Here is a 9,465-nt window from a genome sequence, read left to right as displayed (position 1 = left end):
GTCCAACCTTTTCAGTAAATAAAGTGGACACAGTTATACATGAAGGAGTAGTGAGATAACACGGAGTGCCTGTGTCCTTCGTGTCGACAGAGACCCTCGTTTTTACGTCTAATTTCTAGAAGAGTCTTCAGGCAACTTGGGGACCCGTTGGATTTTTAGTACAGGCTTTTCATCCACAGATTGATTGGGCAGATAGAGTGATTGTATCAAAATTGAAAAACATGTTGCGTGCCTGTGCCATAGAGTTTTCAGGAAACTGAGATGCTAACTTGTATTTGATGGAGTTTGCTTATATAATAACTATCAGTCTACTATTGGGATTCACCATTGAGGCCCTATATGGAATAGTTGCAGGTCTCCTGTGTGTTGGATGAGGTAGAAGAGAGGAAATTGTTAGGACCTGAACTAGTAGAGACCACGAATGAAGGCAATACAGAAGACCAAGACTCGTATGCATATAGCTCAAAAGCAGAAGAAAAGCTATGCTGATGTGAAACGTAGGGCCTGGAATTTGAGAACTGGTGTTAAAATGTTCTTGAAAGTGGCACCTATGAAAAGTATTATGAGGTTTGGCAAGAAAGGAAAGTTGAGTCTGAGATTATTGAACATTTCGAGGTCTTGGAACGAGTTGGCCCCGTAGCTTACCGTTTGGCATTGCCTCCAGCACTGTCTTTAGTTCATAATGTCTTCCATATTTTGATGCTGAGAAAAGTATGTGACAGACCCATCCCATGTAGTTGACTTTAAGCCCTTGCAGTTGAATGACAACTTGAGCTACGAGGAGAAATCTTGTAGAGATTCTTGCCAGAGAGGTAAAGACAATGCACCGCAGGGAGATTGCATTTGTGAAAGTCCTGTGGCAGAATCACCAGTTCAATGAGGCTATCTGGGAGCAAGAGGATGAAATGAGGGCCAGTACCGGAGCCTTTTCAGAAATGAACTTTTGAGGACGAAAAGTTCTTTAAGGAAGACAACAGATATTGTGTTTCTTTTGGGATTTACCAGGGGTTGTGTTTCTTTCAGGATTCACCAGGGGTTGTGTTTCCTTTGGGATTCACCAGGGGTTGTGTTTCCTTCGGGATTCACTAAGGGTTATGTTTCCTTCGGGATTCACCAGAGGTAATGGGCATACTTAGCTACAGTAAGATAAATATCAATTTTTCATGTACGTATGTGTCCCATGAGGACTAGAGCAGTTTTTATGTTCCATCAGAGGTAGGCATCTAGAGGACATAGATGTCTAGCCTGACCCCAGTAGTAGGGTTACTTACTGAGTATTTTATGCTCATCTTTTCTCATGTTGTTGTTTCAGGTAAAGGTAGAGATGCACTGGCGATTGACAAGTGAAATTCGTGATCGAGACACTGTGACCAGTTTTATGCTTTCGCTCATGAGATTTAGATTTCTTTTCATGGTTTTCTTAACTTTCAGTTTTGATGTTTGAAATTTACTATTAAGAATTGTTTTCAGACTTATTATTATCATTTATGATTTATGGGTACCCCATTTCTTTTGTTTTAATATTTGAATTTAATGAAGGACTTTTAAACTTACCTTATTTATTTAATATTTATTTCACCATAAAAGAGTGTCGTTTTAAGTTCCATGCATGCATGTATTTAGTAACGGCCTAACTTAAGTACTAGGGTGTCAAATCGTTACAGTTGGTATCAAAGCCATGTTTTGGGTTCTGTAGACTGACTTACTACGTAAGTCTAGGTAGTCCCTGTGGCCCAGTAACGGATTCCTTGTCATCGCTAGGTATGTCGTACTAATGAAAGTTTTCAGTGCATATATAAGATTAATGATGTAATATTTTAATAGCGTGATTTCTGAGAAAGACCCAGAGGTAGATAGCTAATTTATGAATTCATGACAGATAATGGCACCTAAACCTAGAACAAGAAAGACTGTTAGAGGAGGGATGTAGGAAAAGGGAGTTGAGAGTAGTTAGACTATCCTGACAGCTCCAAATCCACCTATGATCCAAGTCGATGAGAAGGCAATGGAAGCCAGAATTAGTGAAGTCGTTGCATCCTCCCTAATGGAAAAACTGCAGGAGCTGATCCATAACATGATGGCAGGACAGACTACCCAGAACTAGGCTCAGGAGGAATCGGTGCCATCTAAGCAGTTAAAGCAGACCCGACTGCAGGATAGAGACATGCAGGGCCTGTCCCTTGAGGCTAAAAATCTGAGGGATTTCAGGAAGTTTGACCCTCATTACTTTGATGGATCGTTAGAGGACCCTACCAAAGCAGAGATGTGGTTGTAATTTATCGAGACGATTTTCCGTTTTATGAGGTGCCCAGAAGAGCACAAGCTCCAATGTGTAGTTTTCATGTGGACAGCAATGCAAAAATCTGGTGGCGTTCAGGAGAGAAAATGATTGATACTGGTGGGAAACTTACAACCTGAGAGCAGTTCAAGGAGCGTTTCTATGAGAAGTATTTTTTGGCCAACACCCGATACAACAAGCAGACAGAATTCTTGAACTTGAAACAGAGAGTTATGTCGGTGGAGTATGAGTAGAAATTTGATAAGCTGTCCCACTTTGCTCCTAAACTAGTAGCCACTGAGGAAGCGAGAATAGAGAGATTCATTCAAGGTTTGAGGAGCGGACTACGAGGTTTGGTACATGCTTATGACCTCAAGACGTATGTTGCGGCACTACGGGCCGCCATGAGGATTGATGCTGACTCCCAGGCGGGAGAAGAGTACAGAAGGTCACTCGAGGTTGGGACCTCTGCAGGTCAGAAAAGGAAAGCTGAGCTCAGGGCTCCTAAGCATCAGTAGAGGAACTAGAACACAGTGAATGTTCCACGTCCATGGGGACAGCAGGGCTCCCAAGTTGTGATTGTCAAGAAAGATAGGCCGATATGTACTACTTATGGTAGGCGACACTGGGGATGTTGCCTAGTCGGCTCTGGGATCTGTTTTCGATGTGGCCAGAAGGTGCATATGTCAGAGAAAGTCCCAAGGAAGAACATGCCTGAACTCAGGGGCCAGTCCGTAAACTCGTTTCAAGGAGGCCCAAGTCATCAACAGCAGAGGGTAGGGTGTTTTCTACCACTTGGCATGAGGCCGAGAAGTCAAACACGATGGTGACAGGTACGCTTCCCATTTTGGGGCACCGTGCTTTAGTTTTGTTTGACTCTGGCTCTTTGCACTCGTTTATATCTTTCGTATTTGTAAGGCATGCCACGTTAGAGTCAGAACCTTTGCCCTTTGCACTATCTATTTCCACTCCATCAGGAGAGATCATGTTAGCTACAAAAAAAATAAAAGCATGTTAGGTACTAGAGATAGCAAATCACACATTAGATGTGACCTTGATAATTTTAGATATGCGTGATTTTGATGTGATTTTGGGCATGGATTGATTAACTGCTAATTATGCCAGCATAGATTGCTCCCGTAAGGAGGTCATCTTTAACCTCCTTACAGGAGCCAGTTTTAAGTTTAAAGGGATTGGGGTCGTGGTCCTACCCAAAGTGATTTCAGCTTTAAAGGCTAGTAGAGTGTTTGACCAAGGGCTTTTATGGCCAGTGTGGTTGACACTAGAGGGCTGAAGTCACCTTGACTTCAGAGCCAGTAGTGAGAGATTTTCCAGACGTTTTCCTTGAGGATCTTCCCGGACTGTCCCCACAGCGGGAGATAGATTTCGCTATTGAGTTGGAGTCAGGCACAACCCCTATTTCGAAGACTCCATACCGAATGGCACTAGCAAAGTTGAGGGAACTGAAGGTCCAATTGCAGGAGTTGTTGGACAAAGGTTTCATACGCCCTAGTGTGTCACCATGGGATGCACCTATTTTGTTTGTGAAAAAAAGAATGGATCGTTACGGTTGTGCATTGATTACAGAGAGCTGAACAAGATGATCGTCAAGAACAAGTATCCCCTCCCCAGGATTGATGACTTATTCGATCAGTTGCAGGGAGCTCGGTATTCTCAAAGATTGATCTCCGGTTAGGATACCATCAACTTAGAATATAGGACAATGACATACCCAAGAAAGTTTTTCATTCAAAGTATGGGCGTTATGAGTTCATAGTGAGGTTGTTCGGTCTAACAAATGCCCTAGTAGTGTTCATGGATTTGATGAATAAGGTGTTCGAGGAATTCCTCAACACCTTTGTGATTGTTTTTATTGACGACATCTTGGTTTATTCCAAGACAGAGACCGAACATAGGGTTACGAAAAGTTTTGGAGACGTTGAGGGCCAATAAACTGTATGCTAAGTTTTCTAAATGTGAGTTTTGGTTGAGGCAGGTGTCCTTTCTAGGACATATAGTATCGAAGAAATGTGTCTATGTGGATCCTGCAAAGATTGAGGCAGTTACGAGTTAGGCTCGTCCAACCTCAATCAGTGAGGTGCGCAGTTTCCTGGGACTGGTAGGCTACTGTAGACGATTTGTAAAGGACTTCTCTCGCATAGCCGCCCCATTGACTCAGTTGACATGGAAAGAAGCAGCTTTTATTTGGAATGAGGCTTGCAAAAACAGTTTCCAAGATCTCAAGCAGAGGTTGGTTTCAGCCCCAGTTCTTATAGTACCAGATGGATTAGGTGGTTTTGTCATTTACAGCGACACGTCCAATAAGGGGTTGGGATGCGTACTGATGCAGCAGGGCAGAGTAGTTGCTTACGCTTCACGTCAGTTAAAGAAGCATAAACAGAATTATCCCACACACGACTTGGAATTAGCAGCAGTGGTTTTCGCTCTCAAGATCTGGAGGCATTACTTATATGGAGAGAAGATACAGATCTTCACTGACCACAAGAGTTTAAAGTACTTTTTCACTCAGAAGAAGTTGAACATGAGGCAAAGAAGGTGGTTAGAGCTGGTGAAGGATTATGACTATGAAATTTGTTACCACCTAGGAAAGGCAAATGTTGTGGCAAATGCCCTAAGCAAAAAAATGGCTCATTCAGCAGCCCTTATTACTAGACAAACTCATTTGTGCAATGAGCTAGAGCGGGCAGAAATTGCAGTGGCAGTGGGGATGGTCACGACACAGTTAGCGCAGTTGTTAGTGTGACTGAGTCTAAGGCAGAGAATTATTGATGCGCAGTGTTGTGACCCTTATATGGAGGGAGAGTTCATAGGGTGGAGTCAGGCCAGGATGGCGAATCTCCTCTATCAGGGACGTTTGTGCGTGCCAGCAGATAATGATATGATAATGATATTAAGAATGAGTTGTTGTCAGAGGCTCACAGTTCCTTATTTTTTATTCATCCCGGCAGCACCAAGATGTATCAGGACTTGAAACATTATTACTGATGGAGTGATATGAAAAAAGAGACTGCGGAGTTCTTCAGTAAGTGCTTGGTGTGCCAGAAGGTGAAAGCCTCGAGGCAGAAGCCAGCAGGCTTGTTAAAGCCATTGAAGGTTCCATAATGGAAGTGGGAGCATGTGTCTATGGACTTCATCATGGGGTTGCCAGGGACAGTCAAAGGTTTCACTGTAATTTGGGTTGTGGTAGACAGATTTACAAAATTAGCACATTTCATACCTGGAAAGTCCACCTTTTCAGTAAATAAGTGGACACAGTTATACATGAAGGAGGTAGTGAGATTACACGGAGTGCCTGTGTCCATCGTGTCGGACAGAGACCCTCGTTTTACGTCTAACTTCTAGAAGAGTCTTCAGGCAACTTTGGGGACCCGGTTGGATTTTAGTACAGCTTTTCATCCACAGATTGATGGGCAGATAGAGTGATTGTATCAAATATTGAAAAACATGTTGCGTGCCTGTGCCATAGAGTTTTCAGGAAACTGAGATGCTAACTTGTATTTGATGGAGTTTGCTTATAATAATAACTATCAGTCTACTATTGGGATGTCACCATTTGAGGCCCTATATGGAAATAGTTGCAGGTCTCCTGTGTGTTGGGATGAGGTAGAAGAGAGGAAATTGTTAGGACCTGAACTAGTAGAGACCACGAATGAGGCAATACAGAAGACCAAGACTCGTATGCATATAGCTCAAAGCAGACAGAAAAGCTATGCTGATGTGAAACGTAGGGGCCTGGAATTTGAGACTGGTGTTAAAATGTTCTTGAAAGTGGCACCTATGAAAAGTATTATGAGGTTTGGCAAGAAAGGAAAGTTGAGTCTGAGATTTATTGAACATTTCGAGGTCTTGGAACGAGTTGGCCCCGTAGCTTACCGTTTGGCATTGCCTCCAGCACTGTCTTTAGTTCATAATGTCTTCCATATTTTGATGCTGAGAAAGTATGTGACAGACCCATCCCATGTAGTTGACTTTAAGCCCTTGCAGTTGAATGACAACTTGAGCTACGAGGAGAAATCTGTAGAGATTCTTGCCAGAGAGGTAAAGACAATGCACCGCAGGGAGATTGCATTTGTGAAAGTCCTGTGGCAGAATCACCAGTTCAATGAGGCTATCTGGGAGCAAGAGGATGAAATGAGGGCCCAGTACCCGGAGCCTTTTCAGAAATGAACTTTTGAGGACGAAAGTTCTTTAAGGAGAGAACAATGTAACACCCCGAATTTTTATTTTAATGTAATTTCAGTAATTTTTATTAATTGAGGGTATTTTTGAAATTTTGGACTTTAAGTGTAATTGTGGAATTTAATTTTTAACGTTGGAAATTATTTATGTTGGAAATTGATGGTAGAAGTTAATTCCATCTTGGAAAGGGAGGGAATTTAAAGAAATAATGTGGATTAAGGAAAGAATAAAATAAAATAAAAAATATTATTTTATCTTTTTTTATTCAATTCTTTCCTTTTCCTTTTTTTTTTCTTTTTCTTCCCTTTTCCCTTCCCATTAAAACCCTCTTCCCCAAATTCGAGCGGCACCCAGCCTTTCCCCCTCCGTTTGACGTCGCCCCATCCAGCCAGCCATCCGGTCATTACCTCAGATCTCACAGTTGAAGCCTCCCCCAGTGCACCACCTCAAACCTCAAGCCAGCCAACCCAGTCGCGTGACCCACGCGTCCGTCCAGCCCCATTCCTTCGCGCTCCTCCGCACATCGTCCGTCGCGCGTCAGCCGTCGCACACTGGAGCCCACCAATGCAACCAGCCGTTTGCGCCCGGGCCGTGAGCCGCCATCGTTTGGGTCTGCCGCCGATTTCGTCGCTACAGGAGCCAAGCAACCGCCGAACGTCACTGCTAACTTCACCGACCGTCGATACACGGTTCAACAGCCATCGTTTTGTTGGATTCTTATTGAATGGGTTTTGGATGCCCAATGAGTGTGCGCCTAATTTTATGTTGCCTACAAAATTTAAGCCTTAGCTTCAATCTTTTGGAGAATCTTGGAGTTGATAGCGGGCTGTTCAACACATTCAAAGATTAATTTTTGAGGTTGGAAATTATTTACGTTGGAAATTGATGGCAAGAGTTAATTCTATCTTAGAAAGGGAGGAAATTTAAAGAAATAACGTGGATTAAGGAAAGAATAAAATAAAATAAAGCAAAATATACTATTTTATCTTTTTTTTATTCAATTATTTCCTTTCCTTTTCTTTTCTTTTTATTTTTCTTCCCCTTTCCCTTCCCCTCAACTTCACATGTAGCAGCAGCCGTGAAACCCTTTTCCCCAAATTTGAGCGTCGTCCAGCCTTTCCCCCTCTTTTTAACGTCGCGCCGTCTAGCCAGCCATCCGGTCGAGACTTCAAATCTCGCGGCCAAAGCCTACCCCAGCGCACTGCCTCGAACCTCAAGCCGGCAAACCCAGTCGCGTGACCCACGTCCATCCAGCCCTGTTCCATCGTGCTCCTCCGCACGTCGTTCGTCGTTAGCCGTCACACACCAGAGCCCACGAACGCAATCGATCGTTCGTGCCCAGACCATAAGTCGCCATCGTTTGGGTCTGCCACCGGTTTCGTCGCCGCAGGAGCCGAGCAAATGTCGAACATCACTGCTGACTTCACCGACCGTCGTTGCATGGTTCAAAACCATTTTCTCATGGATCTCCGCAAATTTTGGAATTTTGGGTAACATTTAATGTTTTGTTGGATTCTTATTGAATGGGTTTTGGATGCCCAATGAGTGTGTGCCTAATTTTATGTTGCTCCATAATATTTTTGGCCTTAGCTTCAATCTTTTGGAGAATCTCGAAGTTGAGAGCGGGCTGTCCAACACCTTCAAAGATTATTTTTTGGTGGATTTTTGGTAAGTGTTAAGACTTTGTCCCCTTTTGGATTAAAATTAACTGCTAAAGATTTATTTATCATTTTTTGGTTGTGACCCCTATTTAGGTTGGATTTTTTTTTTAATCGAAGTTCAAAGTGGTTTTGGACTGAACCACGTGTTAGGTAAGTATCTTGGTGTTTGGTCATAAGTTAAATATGTGTTTGGGATTTGCGAAAGTTGGAATAAATTTGGTTTATGAATTTTAGGGCTTGATTCAAGATTTATTTGGGCAAAGAGGAGATAAGCTTGCTTGGGTTTATTTGGATTTAATTTTGAGGTAAGTAGTCTTACTACTAGAACTGCCCACGGGCCAGACACTATATATATGCTAGCATGATAGATGAATATTATGACAGAACGATAGCATGATAAACGGATAGTATAATATGATCGATATATGTTCTTGTATGAGAATCCGAAAGATTTATTTGTGCACGTAGATACTTGCATGCTAGTGAGAGATGATACTTGATTCACTGAGGTTGTATTTGATATGAAGATATTGAGGCGTATGTGCATGTGTTTATAGCCATGATGTTGAGGTGTATATGTATGTTATAAAACCATATTGGGATAATTGTGATATTGAGACTGTGATAGTGTCTATACCGATTAGTTAGATGCCCATTAGATATTGTGTTTCCTTCGGGATTCACCAGATATTGTGTTTCCTTCGGGATTCACCAGGGGTTGTGTTTCCTTCGGGATTCACAAGAGGTAGCCATCTAAAGGACATAGATGTCTAGTCTGACCTTAGTAGTGGGGTTATTTACTGATTATTTTATACTCATCCTTTCTCATGTTGTTTTTTCAGGTAAAGGTAGAGATACACCGGCGATTGACAAGCGGAATTCGTGATCGAGCCACTGGGACCAATTTTATGCTTTCACTCATGAGATTTAGATTTCTTTTTATGTTTTTCTTAACTTTTCAGTTTTGATGTTTGAAACTTACTATTAAGAATTGTTTTCAGACTTATTATTATCATTTATGATTTATGGGTAACCCATTTCTTTTGTTTTAATATTTGAATTTAATGAAGGACTTTTAAACTTACCTTATTTGTTTAGTATTTATTTTACCATAAAAATGGTGTCGTTTTAAGTTCCATGCATGCATGTATTTAGTAACAGCGTAACTTATGTCCTAAGGGGTCGGATCGTTACATCATACATTTATTCATGCATCATCTTTATATTATAAGAGTTATAATATAGTGGCTTGCATGATTATATTACATAAGAGCATGCTTATGCATCATATAATATAACAGTTATAATATATGCATGCATTAAGCA

At 41.8% G+C, this 9,465-nt stretch overlaps 1 long non-coding RNA gene across 1 annotated transcript; it reads left to right on the top strand.

Moving 5' to 3' along the window:
- The first annotated feature begins 1,586 nt into the window (after positions 1–1,586).
- On the top strand, positions 1,587–9,042 carry LOC120091186. The gene is made up of 5 exons (XR_005485674.1): positions 1,587–7,968; positions 8,069–8,146; positions 8,233–8,289; positions 8,374–8,444; positions 8,982–9,042. It is a non-coding gene; the product is annotated as an uncharacterized LOC120091186 (long non-coding RNA).
- The last annotated feature ends 423 nt before the right edge of the window (positions 9,043–9,465 follow it).

The sequence above is a fragment of the Benincasa hispida genome, chromosome 11, assembly GCF_009727055.1.
Source record: "Benincasa hispida cultivar B227 chromosome 11, ASM972705v1, whole genome shotgun sequence".
Lineage (NCBI taxonomy): Eukaryota > Viridiplantae > Streptophyta > Magnoliopsida > Cucurbitales > Cucurbitaceae > Benincasa > Benincasa hispida.
Note: the sequence above shows the minus strand (reverse complement) of the source record. Positions and strands in the feature narration are given on the sequence as shown.